The sequence below is a fragment of the Canis aureus genome, chromosome Y (assembly GCF_053574225.1).
Source record: "Canis aureus isolate CA01 chromosome Y, VMU_Caureus_v.1.0, whole genome shotgun sequence".
NCBI classification, from domain to species: domain Eukaryota; kingdom Metazoa; phylum Chordata; class Mammalia; order Carnivora; family Canidae; genus Canis; species Canis aureus.
Window position 1 is genome coordinate 6,087,319 of NC_135650.1, and position 22,786 is coordinate 6,110,104.

General features: G+C 39.8%; 1 pseudogene; it reads right to left on the minus strand.

Annotated features, from left to right (window-relative positions):
- Nucleotides 1-13,059: 13,059 nt before the first annotated feature.
- Nucleotides 13,060-13,894, minus strand: LOC144309413 (large ribosomal subunit protein uL1 pseudogene; annotated as a pseudogene).
- Nucleotides 13,895-22,786: the final 8,892 nt, after the last annotated feature.

Below are 22,786 nucleotides of genomic sequence, written 5' to 3' on the forward strand. Positions count from 1 at the left end.
TCTCTGAGGACCTCTAGACACTTATTCACAGGGTGACTTGGGCAACTATTCAGATCAAGGTAGCATCAAATCCCACAAATATGGAACTCGATACCCATTTTGGAAGAACCAGTAAGGAAGATATTGTAAACCATTGAAAAAAAAAATGAGAAATATCCTCCATATCAGACTTTCTGGATTCAAATGAATATTTTGAATATCTAATTTGAGACAGTCCCAAAACCTGAAAAGATATGTGACCATGTTTCCACCTGTGAGGACCTTTGGGGCGACAAATGATGATTGTGGAATATATTAGTAAATAAGACATATTTTTGAAATGGAGGCACAATGCTCAAGGTACCTAGTTTGGTAGAATAATCAAAAATAGAAATGGAGGACTAGAACAAACAAAAGCACATACGTATAACTCCGCATGACAATTTGGGGAGAGGAGGCTTTAAACAGGGAGAAAAATATTTCACTATCCAGCTGGAAACAAAGAGCATTCAAAAAAATTTTAGGAGCATACCTACACACAGCTACAATTGAGTTTGCCCATCCTCAAAGATGTGAGTTGAGAGCCTAGAACTCACACAATATCATCTTTGAGCTGCTCAGCTCAAAGAGTGACAGTTGGGAAGAGAGACAGAGGCATACTTCTCATCACCATGGCAACGTGTGACATTACACTGCTTTCAAAGTGAATGTAGCTGATAGCAACCAGCTACTTCTGTCTAGACGGGGGTGTATCTGGGGAGACAAGGGTGGTATTTGAGGAAACGCTTTGTATCAGAAAATCATTTTAAGCATACTTAGGACCCTCCACACTGTTTTCCAGAGTGGCTGTTCCAAATTTCAGTCCCATCGTCAGTGTTAGAGGGTTCCACTTTCTCCACATCATTGTCATCGTTAATTGTTAAATTAAGCCCTTCTCACCAGGGTAATGTGTACCTCATTGTAGTTTTGATTTGTATTTTCCTGTTTACAAGTGATGTGGAACATTCTTTCACGTGCCTTTTGGCTAAGTGTAGGTCCTCATTAGAGAAATACCTGTTCCTATGCTACCCATTCCTCAAGTGATATTAAAATATATCATTAAAATATAAAAGTTAAAGGGGAACAATTTTTTAAACAGTTGATAAAACAGGGATCTCTGGGTGGTGCAGCGGTTTAGCGCCTGCCTTTGGCTCAGGGCGTGATCCTGGAGACCCAGGATCGAATCCCACATCAGGCTCCCTGTGCATGGAGCCTGCTTCTCCCTCTGCCTGTGTCTCTGCCTCTCTCTCTCTCTCACTGTGTGCCAATCATAAATAAAATAAAATAAAATAAAATAATAAAATAAAATAAAATAAAATAAAATAAAAATTTAAAAAAGTTGATAAAACAAGAAACTAGGCAAGATAGGCATAAAAGAAAAATAGAGGACAATTTTATCTTGAAAGATAAATGAATCATAAAAGGAAAACCTTGAGTTCCTATGATATGTTCCCCCAGTGCTGGAAGTTCCAGTTCTGTATGGTCAGGAAATGTGCTGGTCACCTGTTCTTTCTGGTTACCCTTCCACGATGGGCCTCCTACACAGATACTCAGGGATCTCTGCCTGGGTGGTGTTACACTGCACCTTGTCAGAGTGTCACTGTTACAGGTTCACTGTAAGCTGTTTGCTCTGTGACAGTTTGTTCCCTGAAATCTTTCATGCTTCTTTTGGGGGTCAAAGGTAGAATAAACACACTTTGGTCTTCAGCCCCGGAGATGAGGGAAATGGTGATTGACAAATTTGCATACTACAATGGTGCCTGGATACTCTAATTCTCCCCTAGCAGAATTGGGGGGGTGTTGAAATGTGAAATGTTTAGGTTTCCTCAGGAAGATTCTTTGACACCCTTGCTCTCACCTCCCCTTCCTGTAAGAAGTGGAGGTTTCTCCCTTTCTGTGGTTGCTGGACCCTGCAAGGAGAATGTTCAACCTGTTCAATGGTCACCCAATCTGCCTTTCCCAGAGGAAGGTGGAAGCTGTGTTCCAGTCCCTTGTATGGACTCAACATAGACCCCAGTTTCCTGGCCTGGCTGAGATTGTGGGTGATCTTAACATTCTCAATCTTAACATTCTCCCAGGCTCACTGATGTAATCCATTTCCCTGAACCAATACATGGGCACTCTGCTGGCTCAGGCACATGGGTACTTTCTGGATTACAAGAATATTGAGACTCCACTCACCTGTGTTCCTGCACCCTTTCACTAATGAACCCCTTTTAGGCAGAGGAGTCTCTGAAGGAGCAGATTTCTAAAGGTCCAGTTTTTGAACTTCAGGGCTCTTTCACTTTCCTGCAGCTGACTTATAGATGCTCCCACCTCACACCACCCATTATCCTCTGATAAATCCATTCCATTTTACTACTCCACACACCATTGGACAAATATTTTTCACTTTTCCATTTGTAGAGTCAGCCTTTCTTTCTTAGAATTCAGCTTGAATTCACTGGTATTCAGGATGGCTTAATAGTTATGTAGCTAAGATTAGGGGACGAGCTGACATAAGGACCTCTACTGCATGATCTTCAATCCATCTGAAATTTGTTTTTAAATCTGCCTAATCCAAACTGACTCTGATAGTCTATGAAACCTGTATTTCCCCAAGAAATTCAAGTTCGTTTTCAAAATAAATTCAGCTTTATTTAGGTTTACCGAAGCTAAAGACCTAGAGACAACTAGGTTGTCCATCATCATATGAATGAAGAAAAAAAAACCTTCAATTCAATCCATTCAAGGAAATATTATTCTGTAATGAAAAGCGATTGAGCTCTTGGGGAGCCTGTATTTCTTAGACGGTTAAGCTTCTGACTCTTAATTTTGCCAGATTTTGCCTCAGATTCTTGAGATTAAGCCACGTGATAGCCAGGTGGTGTGCCTGGAACCTGCTTAAGATTCTCTCTCCCAGGAACCCTGGGTGGTGCAGCGGTTTGACGCCTGCCTTTGGCCCAGGGCGGGATCGTGGAGACCTGGGATCGAATCCCACGTCGGGCTCCCGGTGCATGGAGCCTGCTTCTCCCTCTGCCTGTGTCTCTGACTCTCTCTCTCTCTCTCTCTCTGTGACTATCATAAATAAATAAAAAATTTAAAAAATGATTCTCTCTCCCCCCCGAAAAAATATCCTCTCTCCCCCTTCCCTGCTCTTTCCCCCTACACTTGCACTTTTTCTCTCTAAATAAATATTAGGGATCCCTGGGTGGCGCAGCGGTTTAGCGCCTGCCTTTGGCCCAGGGCACGATCCTGGAGACCCGGGATCGAATCCCACATCGGGCTCCCGATGCATGGAGCCTGCTTCTCCCTCTGCCTGTGTCTGTGCCTCTCTCTCTCTCTCTCTCTCTGTGACTATCATAAATAAATAAAAAAATTTAAAAAAAAATAAATAAATAAATAAATAAATATTAGTAATAAGAATAACTGATTTAGCAAACCACAAAAAAGACATGGATGAATGTCAACTGAATAGTTAAAGGTGAAAAATTTAAGGAAATCCCCAACACCGACATGTTTTGCGTCTCTAATTGGGAAAAAAGGAGAGCTATACAGATGACAAATCTCAATGGTTAATAAGATTTTTATACAAAGTGCAAAAGCATGAATAGTTGAATCCTGGGAATTAAAGACAGTGAACTGACACTGTACATGGTACAGGCATGATATTATGTATTTGTCAAACGCTACTGTGGCACAGCACAGAGCTGAAATTCATAGAAATGGTAGACTTAAACGAGTGACAAAATCACTCCCCTGGTTTCTTCTTCATAACAAATGTTCCACAATGATGCAAATTTTAATAATGGGGGGATTCTGTGCCAGTGAACAAGGATATACAGAAACTGTCTATATTACTTCTTAAATTATTCTAACTTACTCTATATTATAAAGTCTATTCATTGAAACATAATTAGATACATTTTTGGTAATGTCTCACATCAAACTAAGACTCAAATGCTAGCTTCATAACATCTACCATGGAACAAGATCAAACTTGAGTTGTAAATTAAATTTTTCTACTGTGATTATAAACTAATAACTCACCAGAAAATTAAAATGTACACTCATGAAACAAAAGTAATATGCCTTAGTATGTTCATCTTAAGAATGCCACACAGAGTAAAGTAGAATAATCATACACATTGTTATTTTCTAAGGCAGAAAGAGAGAGCACGAGAAGAAGAGGAGTAGAGGAAAAAAGAGAAAATCTTGAGAACTCATCATAGCCAACGTGGAGCCAAACATGAGGCTCAATTTCAGGACCCGTAGATCACCACCTGAGTAAAAATCATGAGTTAGACACTTAACCGAAAAAGCCGATGAAGTGCTGATAGAATAATTAATCTTGAATCAACTCAGTGAATGAATTTCCATGGTATCTTCAAATGAATCATTTGTATAGTAAATACGTTGTTATCTCCAAGATATGGGTTTTGCTGGCCCACATCCCTAAGGAGATAACAGATTTGACCTGTTAGGAATATTGTTATCCCATGTACTTGAATAATACACTGAAAAATACATTGAAATACAATGGACTGTTGACACTTGCTGTCAAAACCATACAACAATAAGTGATACTTTTCTCAAATTTCAAATATTTGATACCATTACTCATCATTACCTTGCAGAGCCACCTGTGTGAGAGTATGTTTTAGAAAAGTCTTGGAGTTGACACAGATTTTAACTACTCAACACATAATGTAACTGTTGACTTTAGTATGAAAATGAAAAGGGAATCCTCAAAAGCCTGTAGAAAGCACTACCATTTGATCCAGCAATCCCAATTTTGGGAAATATATCCCAAAGTCTCTGGGATAAGTCTCTGACGGACTTCAGAGAGATATCTATGTTCAAAAGCACTGTTCAAAAATAGCACCCGGTCCCAACAACTTACCTACATAACTTTCAAACCATCCTGAAAACCTATGAATTTGACCTGTGATTTAAAGAAAGAACAGCTGTAAGGCTACAGAGAGAAGAGTTTTCACTTCTAACAAGGTAGGAATGCAGAAAAATAAAAGAAAACAAAAAATAACCGAGTGGGGGAGGGGCAACAAGAGAAGCCACACTAAAACCTGTGGAAAAGCCTCCAGGACAGGAAAGCCCATCCCGGGAGAAGCAGGAATGGTAAAAAATCTATACCATATTTTTCCCAGATGGAAAAGTGCTCAGCAGGGAGCTCCAGCAAAACCTCAGGAGGGACAGTGTAGCCCCCAGTTTTCTCAAGTCACTAACAGAGGAGGTGTGTCTGGGGGAAATCACACCACACACTGAGGGCCAATTTTGGTAAAGGGCAGGAGGGGGCACCAGCAGGACCTCGGGACATGCTGGTCGGTCAGGCGGGGGATCAAGATGGATGGGTCTGATACAGATGCTATGAAATGGTGGAACATGTGCACCCCAATGTTTATACCAGCAGTGTCCACAATATCTAAACACTGTGGGTGGAGCCTCATTGTTCATCGAAAGATATGATGGAATATTACTCAACCATTAGAAATAACGAATACCCAACATTTCCTTCAATGTAGATGGAAATGGAGGGTATTATGCTGAGAGAATTTTGTCAATCAGAGAAGGGTAATCGTCGTATGGTTCACTCATACAGGGAATATAAAAATAATGAAAGGTATCCAGGGGAAAGGATAGAAAATGAGTGGGAATAATCTGAGAGGGTTACAAGGCATGACAGGCTTCTAAGTCTGGGAAACGAACAAGGGAAGGGGAGGTAGGCAGGTGGTTGGGGAGACTGGGTGACATGCATTGAGGGAGGACCTTGACAGAATGAGCACTGGGTGTTATATTATATGTTGGCAAATCGAACTACAATAAAAAAAATACCAAAAAGTATTACTGATACCAAAACCAATGTAGAAAATTAGGGTCTACCCAGCAGAAAGTAGAGACATGGAGAGGTGTATTGCATAGTGGTTAAATACCCCTATATTATGGTTACTCCGTTCAAGTAATATCCATAGAGCCAGAGAGCTGCTCTCCCAAAAATAACATGATTGTGGGAGTCCCCATTTAGAAGGAGATACTCACATTTGATGTTCAGCCATCCATCTTCATGATGAAAGCCCAGTGGCATCCAGGAGGTTCTTGGCATAACTAGAAAACAGCATTAGCTATCTTGAACTTATTGTTCTCCAGAAGGTAAGCAGCAGGAAAATCATGAAAAAAAAGGCTGCCTGCAAAGTATCACAAATGCTCTTGTAATGTCTGATTAAAGGGCTGTTGGTTTTCATAGTGAGAATCCCCTGAAGTCTCAGCTGCTGACAGAATAATCCTCACGAGTGGAGGTTCTGTCACTGGAATGACAATTTCCTTCTTAGTTCACAGCCTTTCTGATCTTGCCAATTTGATGTTCAATTCAAAACGATGAATTGGAGCCTCTGTCATTATTGCAGCCTTTACAATCACTTAGGCATTCAAATGGAGACCAAAACTAGACTCAGTGTGGTTGGTTGGTTGGTTGTATTTTTAACAATTGTACTTTTTCTATAAGTTTTTAAAATATTCATTCAGGCAATTACAGTATGGTTAAATTTTTAAGTCAGGTTGATTTAGACTTGCATTTCATTTCATATATTTCTTTAAATATGCTTCCTGTAAATTACCAAATGAGGTCATCACTGGTTCAAACATTTTATATGAAGAACATTAAAATAACTGCAGGAAATTTCCTGATAGGGGAGCATGTTATTTGGACATAACTTCTAACTAATCAGTAAATACATTAATTAATTCCAGTTCATGAACAATTATTGAGGATCCTTTATTTTCAAGACCCTGGCCTAGATTCTTCTAACGATAGAAGGAAGAGTTGCAAGAGACATGGTGCCTTGCCTATGGAATAATCATACAAAAGAAAAATCAATGAATTTAGTTCTATATATCATAATATAATGTATGGCCATGGAATTTATTTTCCAGATATCAGTAATATATTTTAGTTACATTATTTTGATAAAACCTATTGAATGTAGATTGGAAGTAGGAGAAGTACAGAGTTTGTAAGCTTATTTGACTATTTCCCCCTTCTCACATTTCTCCTCATTCCACCAGCCAAAGTTTTTAAAGACATGTGACATGTCCTTTCTTAGATGCTGCTACTTATTTAACTTGTACATGTCCTAGCTTATTCCATTTGAGATAAGATTTATTTCATTGATTTGGATGTTTTCAAACCCTGTAAGATACATATCATGAGGAAAAAAGGAGTTTAATAAACAACTCTTTCATAAAAGTGGGTGTAAATGTAGGAATAATTTATTCAGGGGAGAGGGTATTGAATTCTTGTTTTCTGAGATAAAATTTAAGAAAGGAATTAAACATCAGCCCTTAGTATTTGTCATTTTTAGTATAGATCTCCCATACTCTTTTATCCTGGACTTTCTTTTTTAAATGGAGGTAGAACTTACAGACAGTAAAATAACAGGCTTTAACTGTTGAGTTTGAGAAGTTTTGACAAGTGTATATATTCATGCAACTGCCACCAGAAATAAGACATAGAATACTTCCACCAGCACAGAAAGTTCTCTCATGTCTCTTTCTAATTAACTTCACCTATGCCAAGGGCAGAAATCTCTGATTTTTTTTATCATAAACCATTTTTTTCTGCCTATTTTAGTCCTTCATACACATGAATCATTTAGTATGTAGTCTTCTGTGTCTGGCTTCCTATGCCCAACATAGTATTTTTTTTTTTTTTTAGAAATATCCACATTGTGACATGTATCAGTAGTTTCTTATTCTTAAGTAATACTCTACTATATAAATTTACCAAAATGTATTTATTCATTCTCCAATTGGTATTTATTTAGATTATTTCCACTGTGAAGATATTACAAATAAGACCTATAAATATTCTTGTCCAAGTCTTTCTGTGAACATATGTTTTCATTTCTCTTTGTAAATACCTAGTAGTAGAATTTCTGGCTTCCTGAATAAATGAATGTCAGTTACCAAACAATTCCCAAAGTGGTATACCATTTTATATTCCCACCAGCAATGTATAAAAATTCTAGTTCTTCACACCACCCTCACAACATTTGCTACTGTCAGTCTTTTTATTTTAACCGTTCTGGTGTGGACACTAAATGGTACCTCCCAGGGGCTTTAATTTTCATTTTTTCAGATGACTAGTGATATTAAGCATCATTTGTAAAGTGAATGTTCAAGTTTTTTTCTCATCTTTAAAATTAGGTTGTTTGTAGTTTTTTTAATTGTTGGTTTATAAGAGTTCTTTATTTATTCTGGTTAAGAGTTCTTTGTCAAATATTTGTATTAAGAATATTTTTCCCATTCTGTGGCTTACCTTACTTTTTATAATGAATGTTTTAATTTTCAGGAAGCGTAAATTATCTGTTTTTGCTGATCAATATTTTCTATATACTCTATAATAAAATTTTATCCACCCTGAAAAAAAATACCCTTATACTAGAGACTGACTCCCCATCAGCTGATTGAGCACTTCTGCATGTTTTGCCACCAATTGCGAACCTGCTTTTCTCATAAGTCAAAAAAATACAGCCTGTGTCTTTGTTGTAATGTAATCAACCAAAATGTCCCATGGCGGCCATAAAGGCTGATTCGTCCTTGAGTTTTATTATCGCAAGAAGTGTTTATTGACACAGTAAGAACGTGGATATGTGACAAATGGAAACCTCACTTGAAATGGAATTCGTAAGTCATAAGAGGAAGTTCTCGTTGAACCCATTTGCAGACCCAGAGGAAGAGAAAGAAATCTAGCAACATGAGAACAATCTTTTCCTAACATGGCAACAGATCACCCAGGGGGACACAGTCACAACTGGGCCAACAAAAAGCCACTACACCTGACACCCCTAGGTCAATCCAATGGGTTTCTGTTTCCATCAGCCTGCTTACCCCCTGCACCCACTTCCTCCATAAGGAAGAGATTCTCTTCTCTTTTCTCCCTGCTTGCACATGGCTTGTCATAGCTTCCCTGTTCCTAGTTGCAGTTCTTCTGCTAGTGCTGAATCTACCCATTTTAATGGTAAAATATCCAGTTCTCCTATTTCTGTGGCTGATAAAGCATAGTGGAATTTCAGTTTGCCCATTTAGAACTCTGTGAATATATTCCTGAGATAGACAGTATTCTCTTCCTTAGATTTCTGGAGTGGACCTAGGAGACAGTATAGTGCACTTAATTAAGGTTTACAACACGATGAATTTTCACATATTTGCCTACAGTGTAATGGAGAATCATTTTTGTCTCTCCCTTTGGTTACTTACACATTGATTCAAATGCCTATGGGTCTACTACATGATCAATCTGCCCATGCTATGTCAGCAAGTGTTTTGTCCTGCGTCTCTAAGGGAAAGACCAAGTGTAGGAAGAGGTGGTTGAGACATGAGTACAACTGACCTGTAGACAGAAGAGGGGCTGGAAACCCTCTCAGGGCATACCTGGGTGTGCCTTTGTAATACAATTGATATTGTAAATAGAGCACTTTCCTTGGTTCCATAAGTTAATTCTGAAAATTACTGAAACTGATGGCCCCTGGGAACCCCTGAATATACAGCCAGTCTGTTAGAGAGTGTGGGTGGCCTAGGCACCGCCAAAATGCATCTGGTGCCTGTTATAAGACCATCTTGTGGAATCTCTTCCCTTATCCTCTGAGTTCTCATGCTAACACAGTGCTCAACATTAGAAACTAGTGGAATATTCCACAATGGGGGGAGACAACAAAATACTTCATGTCAAAAATCGAGGATGCCCAAGGACTGGCTCACTGAGGCATGTGAATTGGGAGGAGAAGTGATAAGACTGTGGATAGGAGATTCCTTTGATTCCTGTGTAGTCTGAAGGTCTTAGATGGTGCTGACAAGCAGCTGTGTCTCATTCATTTACATACAACCAAAGTTAAAATGAAAAGTAAAGTAAAGGAATTTGGAAATGATGGGTCCAAAGCCTAGGGAGCTGGCATAGTGGAAAAGTGTACAAAAGGTTGAATAATAAGGACATACCTAAGTATGCAATCCCTTGCTCATTATTATCAATAGGAGCTAAAGGACCCAGAGTGGTGGGTCAGATCTCAAGGTAAGATGAAGCTCTGAATTCCCTCATTCTCAAACCTTCCCCTCAAGTAGATAATGAACTTGGGCAACACGGAGCACCTCTGAGACCTCTGGGCTGCTAAAGGCATTCCAGGTTGGGGGGATGACCAAACCAAGAAATTACTGAAAGGAAGAGGTAGAGTGTGATGAATATGTCTCATTTTAAGTATGCGCATCCTCAGCTCCCTGACAACATTTATTATAATGGGATGTGAGAGTGACTAATTTGGAGGCTATGTCCTAGGTTTGGAAGGCTACAGAGTGGAAGGGAGTATTTGCGTCTGTACATTGCCCACATTTCAGTACAGAACAATCATAGTGCAGGTTACTCCTAAGGACACCAGCCAGCCCAGGGACTGGACAAAAGGCCTTGTTGGTTTTGTGTCCTTGAGGAGTTGGGGGCTGTCCCAGGGCACCAGACCAGACAGAAGTCAGCTATCCTCCCTTTCTTCTGGGACAGGTGGAACCTGGAACAGCTCAAGGCACCAAAAGCTCTCCTGTTGCTAGATACACTTCACTTTGAAACATCAGTGCCTCACGCTGGCCTCAGGAAGGTGTAAATCAGTCTTCACTTGGAGCCTACAGTTTGGAACACGTGGAGAGCACCTGGCTTGAGGGTTGCAAATGTCACCACATTCATTCTTTTCTTTTCTTCTTTCATCTGTGAGAGTCACAGCCACTCAGGAACTAAGGTGTCATGTGCCAAAGTGCTTTATATGGAACCTGCCACCTGCCAAGGGACTGGGCATCTCCCTCCAGGCACAAGCACATGAGAGTCACTGCAGCAGGCCCCTCCCAATATGGGCAGCTAGGAGAACACGGGAACAGCAATTTTACTGAGCAGCACTGCTAAACAACTGGGATGAGCTTAAATAGTATAGAGCTCAAAGATTTTTCCTTATACTTTGATTACCTGTCGAATTAAAAGTTTCCAATATTGTTTCTAATTTCCTGCCTTGCCTACAACATGATAACAACTTTGAGGTTTTTTCCTTTTTTGATTTTCATATTTCTATACTTACCTGTCTTAGATATATTCTTCATTTTCCAAATCCTGTCAATATATCTAATGGAACTTCTTACATATATGAGTTATCGCTTTTGGGCGGGTATCTTGTTTCATTTCATAATTGTGGAAATGAGCACCTTCTAAAATACTGACCAAAATACAGTCAGAGCCATGTGGAGCCCTGTGTTTGTTATTCTACAGGATTATATTATCTCTTCCTTTTGATTCTGCCCCTCTCTTTTATCTTGGTTGTGCCTTTGTGATTGTTGTTGTGTCTCTATCTACGTTTTGCTGGTTTATATAAATTTGGCGTTAGCACCTATTATAATACAGAACAACATACACTCAGAATAGAAAAGATCAACCTCTGGGTCCAATTTGTGAGATCGTATTCTTTCCCGTGCACCACAGCCTCTTCGCCTTTTCTTTTTAAGTTATACTATCTTCTAAATTTGTTTTTCCCTTTTGTTGTCCTTCTGTTTTTTTCTAGGTTTATTTCTCTTTTTCCATTATTTTCCAGTCCTAGACATCTTTGGAATTATCTGGGTGAATTTTAGTTAGGTCCTGGTTGATATTTTTGACTCTGCTCACTCATAAAGCAATTCTGCCCTATACAAAAAGAGGAGAAGGTGAATTGACAACAACGGAAAACCAGAAATAATAGTCTCTCCTACAATCCTAAAGAATATCAATTTCAGTAGCATGTTTGAGGTAAAATTCAGGGACACAATGTAAATCTAATGGTGGCTCTTGAAGAAAGCAAGAGGACTACAGCGATTTCCATACTGCAGAATTGGGAAAATCAGGCTGAAATAAAATTCATTCCATGATGTTCAATTTAAACTGGATGCCACCACTTAGGGATAAAGAGGTGGCAGAGAAAGTGAGTGATGTGGAAGATGAGTTCATGGAAAGGAAGGAGACTGGAAGAAAGAGAAAGACAATTCAGAAATCTCAAGGGCAGATATCAGGATACAAGTGATATTTTGAGGAAGAATAATATTCGTCTTACTGGGATCAGAAGTTATCAAGTGAGAGACTGAAGAACACAAATCATTGGAATGAATTATAGCTGAGATCTTTCCTGAACAGGCATTCATATCCAAGAGACAGAGAGGAATCCCCCCCAAATCACACAAATGTGATCAACACCCCAATATATAATATTGGAGCCCGTAATTTCAAGGATCAATAGACTGTCCTAAAAGAAGATGGAGACAAGAGATTATGAACTTCTATGGAGAGAAATGTTGATTAAAAGCACACCTATTCAACGGGTTCTAGCCCTCTAGAAAGGTCCTGTGAGTTATATTTGGGCATTAAATGAGAAAAACATGCAGCCAAGAAGCCTTTATCCAGCAAGGCTGCAATCGGGCGGAAGACATGTACAGACATTTCAGTGAAGAAGATTTACTGTTGGCTCACAAGCACATGACTAAATGCTCCACAACCATTACCATCAGGTTCATATACATCTAAACCACAATGACATACCAGCTCTCACCCCTGAGAATGTTATCATTCACAAGACAGGAAACAACTAATGCTGACGAGGATGTGGAGAAAGGGGACCACTTTTGCACTTTTGGTGGGAATGCAGCAGGTGCAACACTGGAAAACAGAGTGAAGTTTTATCAGAAAGATAAAAATAGAGCTAATCTATGACCCAGCAATTGCACTGTTGGGTATTTGTCCCAAATATACAGAGATGGTGAAATAACAGGACACCTGCCTCCCAATGTTTATTTTATTTATTATTTTATTTTATTTTATTTATTTTATTATTTTTTCTTTTCTTTTCTTTTCTTTTCTTTTATTATTTTATTTTATTATTTTATTATTTTATTTTATTTTATATTTTATTTTTTATTTTATTTTATTTTATTTTATTATTTTATTATTTTATTTTTATTTTATTTCTTTTTACCAGCAGCACTAGGAATTATTAAAGGGTCTTATTAAAGGTGCTGGGGTTTGCTCATGGTGCTCTTGATGTACAAAGCCTGGACATTCTGCCAATTCTTGAGCATAGACACCAGGAAATTGACAGTTAATTGGATGTGTTACAAGAGCTCATCATTCACCATCTCTACGTGGCCAACAGCCACTGCCAGACATAGCACATTCTTCATCTGGAATTTGATGGTGGACTTCACTTCATCCACTTTGGCCACCATGCTCTCATTGTGGGTCAGGAAGGAAGGGAATTTGCCAGCTTTATTCGGGCCTGTACCCAGGATTTGTGGGATTTGTTTGATCAGAGATTTGAAGCCAATAAGGCATCATACTTCTTGGCCAACTTCTTACTAGTTTTTTATTCTTCTTGAGTTTCTTCAGTGCCTCAATGTCCATGTGGGGAATATCCACTGCCTTGGCCTCATCACAGTGCTGCTAGTCCCCCAAAACACACACAGAGAACTTGGGGTAGGGGGTGGAATATAGCCTGACGGTGTCCAAGAAACATTGTCCTTCTTTTTTTTAAGATTTTATTTATTCATAGAAACACAGAGAGAGAATGAGAGGCAGAGACATAGGCAGAGGGAGAAGCAGGCTACAGGCAGAGAACCTGACATGGGACTCAATCCAGGGTCTCCAGGATCACGCCCTGGGCTGCAGGCGGCACTAAACCGCTGCGCCACCGGGGCTGCCCAACATTTGTCCTTCTGAGGGTCATAGTTCCGCAGTCTCATTTGCAGCTCCAGTTTCCAGAAGCTTCTGACACCTGTGTTGGTTCCCATGCAGGGCCTCCCACACAGCCTTATACAGGATGACACGGGAGACTTTGCTGCTCATGGTTGGTCATGCCCAGTAACCGGATAAGAGAACCCAATGTTTATTTTATAGCACAAATGTGTATAACAGCCAAACCATAGAAGGAACCATCACGTCCTTCAACAGTTGAAGGAATAAATAAGATGTGGTATATATACACATAGTAACAACTGATTATTTCTCATGCATGGAAACAAAGTATACCTGTCATTTGCTTGATAAGAAAGGATCTAGAGAGTATTCTGCTGAGTGAAATAAGTAAATCGGAAAAAAGACAATCATTGTGGGGATCCTGGCTCAGGATTCAATCTCCAGGCTTGAAATCATGTCCTGTGCTGAAGTTATGGCTCAACTGCTGAGCCATCCAGGTTTCACAGTAAAGACAGAATATAATAACTTCTTTATTCAGTTACATCAGATTAGGGATAGGTGAAAATGACAGACAGAAATGTACGGTACACCTGATATATTAACACAGCTCAGATAGAGAAAGAAATGGAATATGTAGGGCAGACCAGGTGGCTCAACTGTTTAGCGCCTCCTTCAGCCCAGGCTGTGATCCTGGAGACCAGGATTGAGTTCCATGTCCAGCTCCCTGCATGGAGCCTGCTTCCCCCTCTGCCTGTGTCTTTGCCTCTCTCTCACTTTGTGTCTCTCATGAATAAATCAATAAGGTGTTTTTTACAAAGTAATGGAATATATAAATAAAGTAGGGAAATAACATGAAGCCTAAAATAGGAGGTCGAATGATCTAAGTTTGCTCCAAGAAGAAAATATGGAGAATGGAAGAGAGAAAGCATTTGAAGACAGAACAGTGGAGTATTTCCTTGTTCACAACCATGTATGTTTTCTCAGGATTATGGGACATTATTTGGATGAACATTTTGGAAACCTATATGAGGAAAAGCCTAGTGAACAAGAAACACAACTGAGGCATTTAAATAAATAGTAAGCCAGATATACATGGAGTCCGAAGGCATCTTCTGTCTTTAGAAGTTCAATGCCACATAATAGTTGGTCCGCATAAAGGGAAGGATTCTGATTCTCACCTCCACCAGCAACTGGCTGTGTGGATTCAGACAAATCACTTGCCTTCTCTGGACCTTGTTTTCCAGATCTGTCATTGGGAATAACACCACCTATCACTTGGTATGGTGAGACCTAAAGGAGAGTCCACATAGCAAGCTCTTGTAGAAAGTCCACCATAATAATGGGTTATGTGAATTGACATGAGATCTCCCCCTGCTATGTGACACCAGTGCATTGCTCTGTGCCAGGAGAAAGTAGGTGCTCAGATTGTTGAAGGCAAAAAATCCATTTCTGTTGGGCTCTGGGCCCAGGGAGTCGAAGCAACTCCCAGAATTCCATCCCTACGTGGGCTGGCTCTGGGGTTTTTCTCCATTGCAGTTCCAAGTAGGTGCAAATGAAGTTGTGATCCTATCACAGCCTCTGTGCTGAGCCTTTAGGAGATGAGCCAGTAGCCTCACATCCAGGTATCACCACTCCACAGGCCCTAGAAAGGAAGTAGGGAAATTTGAGTGGGAGAGGAAGTACCTCCAGTGTGAGAACTGTTATCCAATGAAAGGGAGCTACACAGAGAGGAGAGTGAGGCTCAGGATAGCATCATTATTCCTTGCTTGGTGCCTGTGGACACGTCACTCCACCACTCTGCACAATGGTTCATGGACCAAGGGCTTTCTATAGCACTGGTGCCCCTGAAATTGTTGAGAAGACAATGAAAGCTGGATCATACAGTTTGTGCTGGATGAATAGACCAAGTACTGCTGTCTCCGTTTTGGCAGTGAAGCTCCTACTTTCATAGATGTACAAGCTCTACCTCAGGGAGGCCAGGGACATGTCCAATTTCTCACAGGATGAATCATGCTGGATCCACGTGTGAGCTATTCTCGCTGCTCTGCCCCAAAACAACCAGCAGGGCTGGCCTTCTGGTTACATCAGATAGGGGCCTCCTAAGCCTGAGGAGGCACTTGGGGTGGGGAAGCAATATTTATAGTCCATTACCCAGGGCCATGTTTTCTCATTAAATCCTAAGAACTCCAATAAGTGCTATTGTCCCCATTTAGCAGCAGAGGGACCCTGGGCTCAGAAAGGTGACTCCAATTTACCAAGAATATATTGGATAAAGGAAGTTCATACTCCCTGCCTCAGGAGGCCCTTGTCTACAGCCCCAAGTAAGCTTTTGGAAGAATGCAGTGAGAGGGTACAATGCAAGGATATACAGTGAGTCCTTAGGCTTCTGGAGATCAATCAATAGGCCTTCTTCAATCAATAGGCCTTCTTCAATCAATAGGCCTTCTTCAATCTGGAAAAGATAAGAGGTGAAAATGCCAGCATCTCTAGGCCTTGGAAGTCCTTACAAGACTCAAAGCTCCAGAGGGTCAAGTCTCATGTCACCCACCCAACCAAACCACCACTGGTTGACAAAAGCTTTCCATGCCTTCCTTCAGGAGGAGTATCTTGGCTTCAGGATGGCACAAGATTTCCAGGGGCAGGTTGAACCTGCATGGCCTTTCTTCACCCACTCCACAAAGCAGCACATAGAGGCTCACCAGGCTTTCTCACACAGGCTACCAGGTCGGCTCCAGCCATCTACACAGGGACATAGAGACTTAGCAGCCCATGTGGCCTTTGAGGGTCCAATCCTCCTTGCCTGGAGGTGAGTATGTCTGTCCCTTCTTGTGTCTCCCTGTGGGCCTAGGAACAAGACCTGTGGCTCCAGGGTGAGGTTTTAGTCTTTGGGCCTTGTGTATCTGTCACCCTCTAAGTGCAGTGTCTCCACTGTGGCCCCAAGGGGATACTGGGAGGCTCTTAAGTCCCCATTCCCCCAGGGAGGACCCCTATTCCCAAGATCCAACAGGAAGATCAACCGCTTCATTGGAATGACAGATTCCAGGTAATGTTATTTTTGGGTGGAAAATTCATTTTCATTCTTACTGCTCATGTGTCCTCTGATATCCAGTGGCTTCCTGACCCTCTCTGACCCTCAGTTTCTTTAACTCTGCCACGGGTGTTTGGACTTTCACCTTCCACCCCTAAAGCTCAAAGAACTTTCAGTCACATACTTTATATTTTCAATCATTTTGCCCCCATACCTACTTCTACACCGACTGTTTGTTCATGTAGGAACTTCATGCTGTGGAAAGGAAGTTATCTACATGGATACAAACCTGGACCAAACGACTTCATGCTTGGGGAAAAACAAAATACAATGAGTAAAAGACTCAATTGAAAGTAATGTGGAAATTTATCCCTTAAGTTGATTCAAGAAAACTTATTTCATGGACATTAAGTTGGTTCATTTAGGTATGTGTGCCTCCTGGTTTCATCTCAGTTCATGACTTCAGGTCATCAGATTATCCTAGGTTGGGCTACATGTTGAGGATGGAGCCTCCTTAATATTCTCTTTTGCATTTCCTTTCCCCTCTCCACCTTACACTTTTTCTTTTGCTCTTGTAACAAAAAAAATATTCTTCTACTGTAATCATTATACTATACCAAAAAATACCACCCTAAGCCATATTATTTATGTTTCAGTTGTGAAATTCATGATTTAAATGGTCAGTCCTGAGTTAATATCCAAAATAATAAAACTGCTTTTACCACTCAAATTTGGTCAGATTAAATGGGAAGTGTTGTGAAGCTAACATTTGGACCCTAGTGTGAGTAAAATATTAACAACATAAAATCTCTAATTATGTTTTAATAGTCCTTATTACTAGATTAGGGTTAAATTGATATCATAATGCAGAATACAAGTTATCTTATCACCCTATCTCTCGGCACAAAATTCCCATAATCATACATGCCTATTTTAGCGTGGAAATTTTATCGCAAAGAAAAAACTAGTGTAGAGACATTAGTATTATTGAAGTTGACCACATATATTAATGATTTCTCTGTTTTATGCATTCATGTGGGTTTTGACGACTGCATAATAGTATGTCTCCAAGGGCCCTGAGATCATGACATAAGCCCAAAGTAGATCCCCAACCAAAGGAACCAGCCTGGTGCCCACATTATTACTGTTTTGATTGAAGTTGGGATGGCACACAGGTTTACATTCACTTCAAGTGCACCACATAGGGATTTGATACTTCTATAAGTTAATACTGTGCACACCACAAGTGTAGATATCATGTGTCCCCATCAAGCACTATTAAAATTCCATTGATCATATTCCCTATGTAGTACTTTTGATCTCTCTGACTTCTTTAATGAATAATGGGAAGCCCATCCATTCCACTTCTCTTCACAGCTATCACTATTGGAAAATGGTATACTTCCAATAGTTAAATCTCCCCCATATGGAATATTTTCATCCAAACTAGATAGTGGTGCACCTGGGTATCTTAGTGGTTTTGTGTCTGCCTTTGTATCAGGTCATGGTCCTGTGAGCCTAGGAACAAGACCTGCATTGGACTCCACTTAGGGAGCCTGCTTCACCCTCTTCCTATGTCTCTGCCTCTCTCTGTGTTTGTCTTGTGAATAAATAAATTAAATATTAAACAACATGATTAGTGAATAAATACAGCAGAGTACTATACTAAATATAAAAAGCATATGTCCATGCTTCTACAACACTAGGAAGTTAGTGTCTTCCCTGTGACTTGTGATTGTGAGTACATGAAGCTTAGGGTTGAGTGACTGGTTTAACTCTGTGCAGTGTGACAGAGTTGTGTATGCTTGTATTTTTGACACTGAGTCAGTGAATTGAGAGAAAGGGAGAATAAGCCTCAGATAAAGACACAGATATATGGAGAAAGACAGGAGAAAGAATAAGAGCGTTCTCTGGGACACATATACCAGTGACACTGCATGATGACTTCTCTCATTATTCTCAAAAATAAAAAATCTCATAAATCAGGATATTTTATAGTCGTAACAGCATGAGTGGCTCTACAGTGCAGGTTTAGCTCATGCTTGGTAACCAAATGCCATTAGGTTCAGTAGCCCTCTACTCATAATGATGCACAGTCCCAGAATTACTCTTTTATTTTATTAAAATCATTATTTATGTATTTGAGAGAGTGAGCAGGAGAGGTGAGAGGTGTAGTTGGACAGAGGGCAAAAAATCTCACTAATAAGGAGAACAACACAAGGCTTGATTTCAGGTCCCAGAAAGGCTGATCTGAACCAAAGGGAGACTCATAACTCACCAACTCATGCACTCCTGCCTGAGTTATTTCTGAGCGGTATGACCAAAATGATGGGTACTGTGTATCCTGCTAGAAGCACCCTATGATACAGTCTTTTTAGTTAATAAATTTTAAATTGTATTTATTATTTATTTATTTATTTATTTATTTATTATTTATTTATTATTTTTTAATAAATTAATTTTTATTGGTGTTCAATTTACCAACATACAGAATAACACCCAGTGCTCATCCGGTCAAGTGTCCCCTCAGTGCCCATCACCCATTCACCCCCACCACCAACCTCCTCCCCTCCCACCACCCCTAGTTCGTTTCCCAGACTTAGGAGTCTTTATGTTGTCTCCCTTTCTGGTATTTCCCACACATTTATTCTCCCTTCCCTTATATTCTCTTTCACTATTATTTATAATCCCCAAAGGAATGAGAACATACACTGTCTGCCCTTCTTCAATTGACTTACTTCAATCAGCATAATACCCTCCAGTTCCACCCAGGTGAAGCAAATTGTGGGTATCTGTCATTTCTAATGGCTGAGTAATATTCCATTGTATACATAAACCACATCTTCTTTATCCATTCATTTTTCGATGGACACCGAGGCTCCTTCCACAGTTTGGCTATTGTGGACATTGCCGCTAGAAACATCGGGGTGTGCAGGTGTCCTGGTGTTTTACTGTATCTGAATCTTTGGGGTAAATCAAATTGCTGGGTCATAGGACAGGTGTATTTTTAACTCTTTGAGGAAGCTACACACAGTTTTCCAGAGTGGCTGCACCAGTTCACATTCCCACCAAGGGTGTAAGAGTGTTCCCTTTTCTCTGCATCCTCTCCAACATTTGTGGTTTCCTGCCTTGTTAATTTTCCCCATTCTCACTGGTGTGAGGTGGTATCTCATTGTGGTTTTGATTTGTATTTCCCTGATGGCAAGTGAAGCAGAGCATTTTCTCATGTGCATGTTGGCCATGGCTATGTCTTCCTCTGTGAGATTTCTGTTCATGTCTTTTGCCCATTTCATGATTGGATTGTTTCTTTGGTGTTGAGTTTAAGAAGTTCTTTATAGGTTTTGGAAAACCTATCTGATACGTCATTTGCAAATATCTTCTCCCATTCTGTAGGTTGTCTTTTAGTTTTGTTGACTGTATCCTTTGCTGTGCAAAAGCTTCTTATCTTGATGAAGTCCCAATAGTTCATTTTTGCTTTTCTTTCTTTTGCCTTCGTGGATGTATCTTGCAATAAGTTACTGTGGCCAAGTTTAAAAAGGGTGTTGCCTGTGTTCTCCTCTAGGATTTTGATGAAATCTTGTCTCACATTTAGATCTTTATCCATTTTGAGTTTATCTTTGTGTATGGTGAAAGAGAGTGGTCTAGTTTCATTCTACTGCATGTGGATGTCCAATTTTCCTAGCACCATTTATTGAAGAGACTGTCTTTCTTCCATGGATAGTCTTTCCTCCTTTATCGAATATCAGTTGACCATAAAGTTCAGGGTCCACTTCTGGATTCTCTATTCTGTTCCATTGATCTATGTGTCTGTTTTTGTTCCAGTACCACACTGTCTTGATGACCACAGCTTTATAGTACAACCTAAAATCTGGCATTGTGATGCCCCCAGATATGGTTTTCTTCTTTAAAATTCCCCTAGCTATTCGGGGTCTTTTCTGCTTCCACACAAATCATAAAATAATTTGTTCTAACTCTCTGAAGAAAGTCCATGGTATTTTGATAGGGATTGTATTATCCGTGTAAATTCCCTGGATAACATTGACATTTTCACAATATTAATTCTGCCAATCCATGAGCATAGAATATTTTTCCATCTCTGTGTCTTCCTCAATTTCATTCAGAAGTGTTTTATAGTTTTTAGGGTATAGATCCTTTACCTCTTTGTTAGGTTTATTGCTAGGTATTTTATGCTTTTGGGTGCAATTGTAAATGGGATTGACTCCTTAATTTCTCTTTCTTCAGTCTCATTGTTAATGTACAGAAATGCCACATATTTCTGGGCATTAATTTTGTATCCTGCCACGCTACCAAATTGTTGTTATGAGTTCTATCAATCTTGGGGTGGAGGCTTTTGGGTTTTCTATGTAGAGTATTATGTCATCGGCGAAGAGGGTGAGTTTGACTGCTTCTTTGCCAATTTGAATGCCTTTAATATCTTTTTGTTGCCTGATTGCTGAGGCTACGACTTCCAATACTATGTTGAATAGCAGTGGTGAGAGTGGACATCCCTGTCTTGTTCCTGATCTTAGGGGAAAGGCTCCCAGTGCTTCCTCATTGAGAATGATATTTGCTGTGGGCTTTACGTAGATGGCTTTTAAGATGTCCAGGGAAGTTCCCTCTATCCCTACACTCTGAAGAGTTTTGATCAAGAATGGATGCTGTATTTTGTCAAATGATTCCTCAAATGAGAGGATCCTATGGTTCTTGGTTTTTCTCTTGCTGATATGATGAATAACATTGAGTGTTTTATGAGTGTTGAACCAGCCTTGTGTCCTGGGGATAAATCCTACTTTGTCTTGGTGAATAATTTTCTAATGTACTGTTGGATCCTATTGGCTAGTATGTTGTTGAGAATTTTTGCGTCCATGTTCATCAGTGATATTGGTCTGTAATTCTCCTTTTTGGTGGGGTCTTTATCTGGTTTTGGAATTAACGTGATGCTCGTCTCATAGAACGAATTTGGAAGTACTCCATCTCTTTCTATTTTTCCAAACAGCTTTAGTAGAATAGGTATGATTTCTTCTTTAAACGTTGTATAGAATTCCCCTGGGAAGCCATCTGGCACTGGACTCTTGTGTCTTGGGAGGTTTTTGATGTCTGCTTCAATTTCCTCCCTGGTTACTGGCCTCTTCATGTTTTCTATTTCTTCCTGTTCGAGTTTTGGTAGTTTGTGGTTTTCCAGGAATGCGTCCATTTCTTCTAGATTGCCTAATTTATTGGTGTATAGCTGTTCATAATATGTTTTTAAAATCTTTTGTATTTCCTTGGTGTTGGTAGTGATCTCTCCTTTCTCATTCATGATTTTATTAATTTGAGTCTTCTGTCTCTTCTTTTTAATAAGGCTGGCTAATGGTTTATCTATCTTATTAATCCTTTCAAAGAACCAACTCCTGGTTTTGTTGATCTGTTCCACAGTTCTTCTGGTCTCGATTTCGTTGAGTTCTGCTTGAATCTTTTTTAACTCCCTTCTTCTCTTGGGTGTAGGATCTATTTGCTGTTTTTTCTCTAGCTCCTTTATGTGTAAGGTTAGCTTTTGTATTTGAGTTTTTTCCAGTGTTTGAATGGATGCTTTTATTGCGATTATTTCTGCCTTAGGACTGCTTTGGTTGTATCCCAAAGATTTGGAACGGTTGTATCTTCTTTCTCATTAGTTTCCATGAATCTTTTTAATTCTTCCTTAATTTCCTGGTTGACCCTTTCATCTTTTAGCAGGATGGTCCTTAACCTCCACGTGTTTGAGGTCCTTCCAAACTTCTCATTGTGATTTAGTTCTAATTTCAAGGCATTATGGTCTGAGAATATGCAGGGGACGATCCCAATCTTTTGGTATCTGTTCAGACCCAATTTGTGACACAGTATGTGGTCTATTCTGGAAAATATTCCATGTGCACTGGAGAATAATATGTATTCAGTTGAGTTTGGATGTAAAGTTCTGTGGATATCTGTGAAATCCATTTGATCCAGTGTATCATTTAAAGCTCTCGTTTCTTTGGAGATGTTGTGCTTAGAAGACC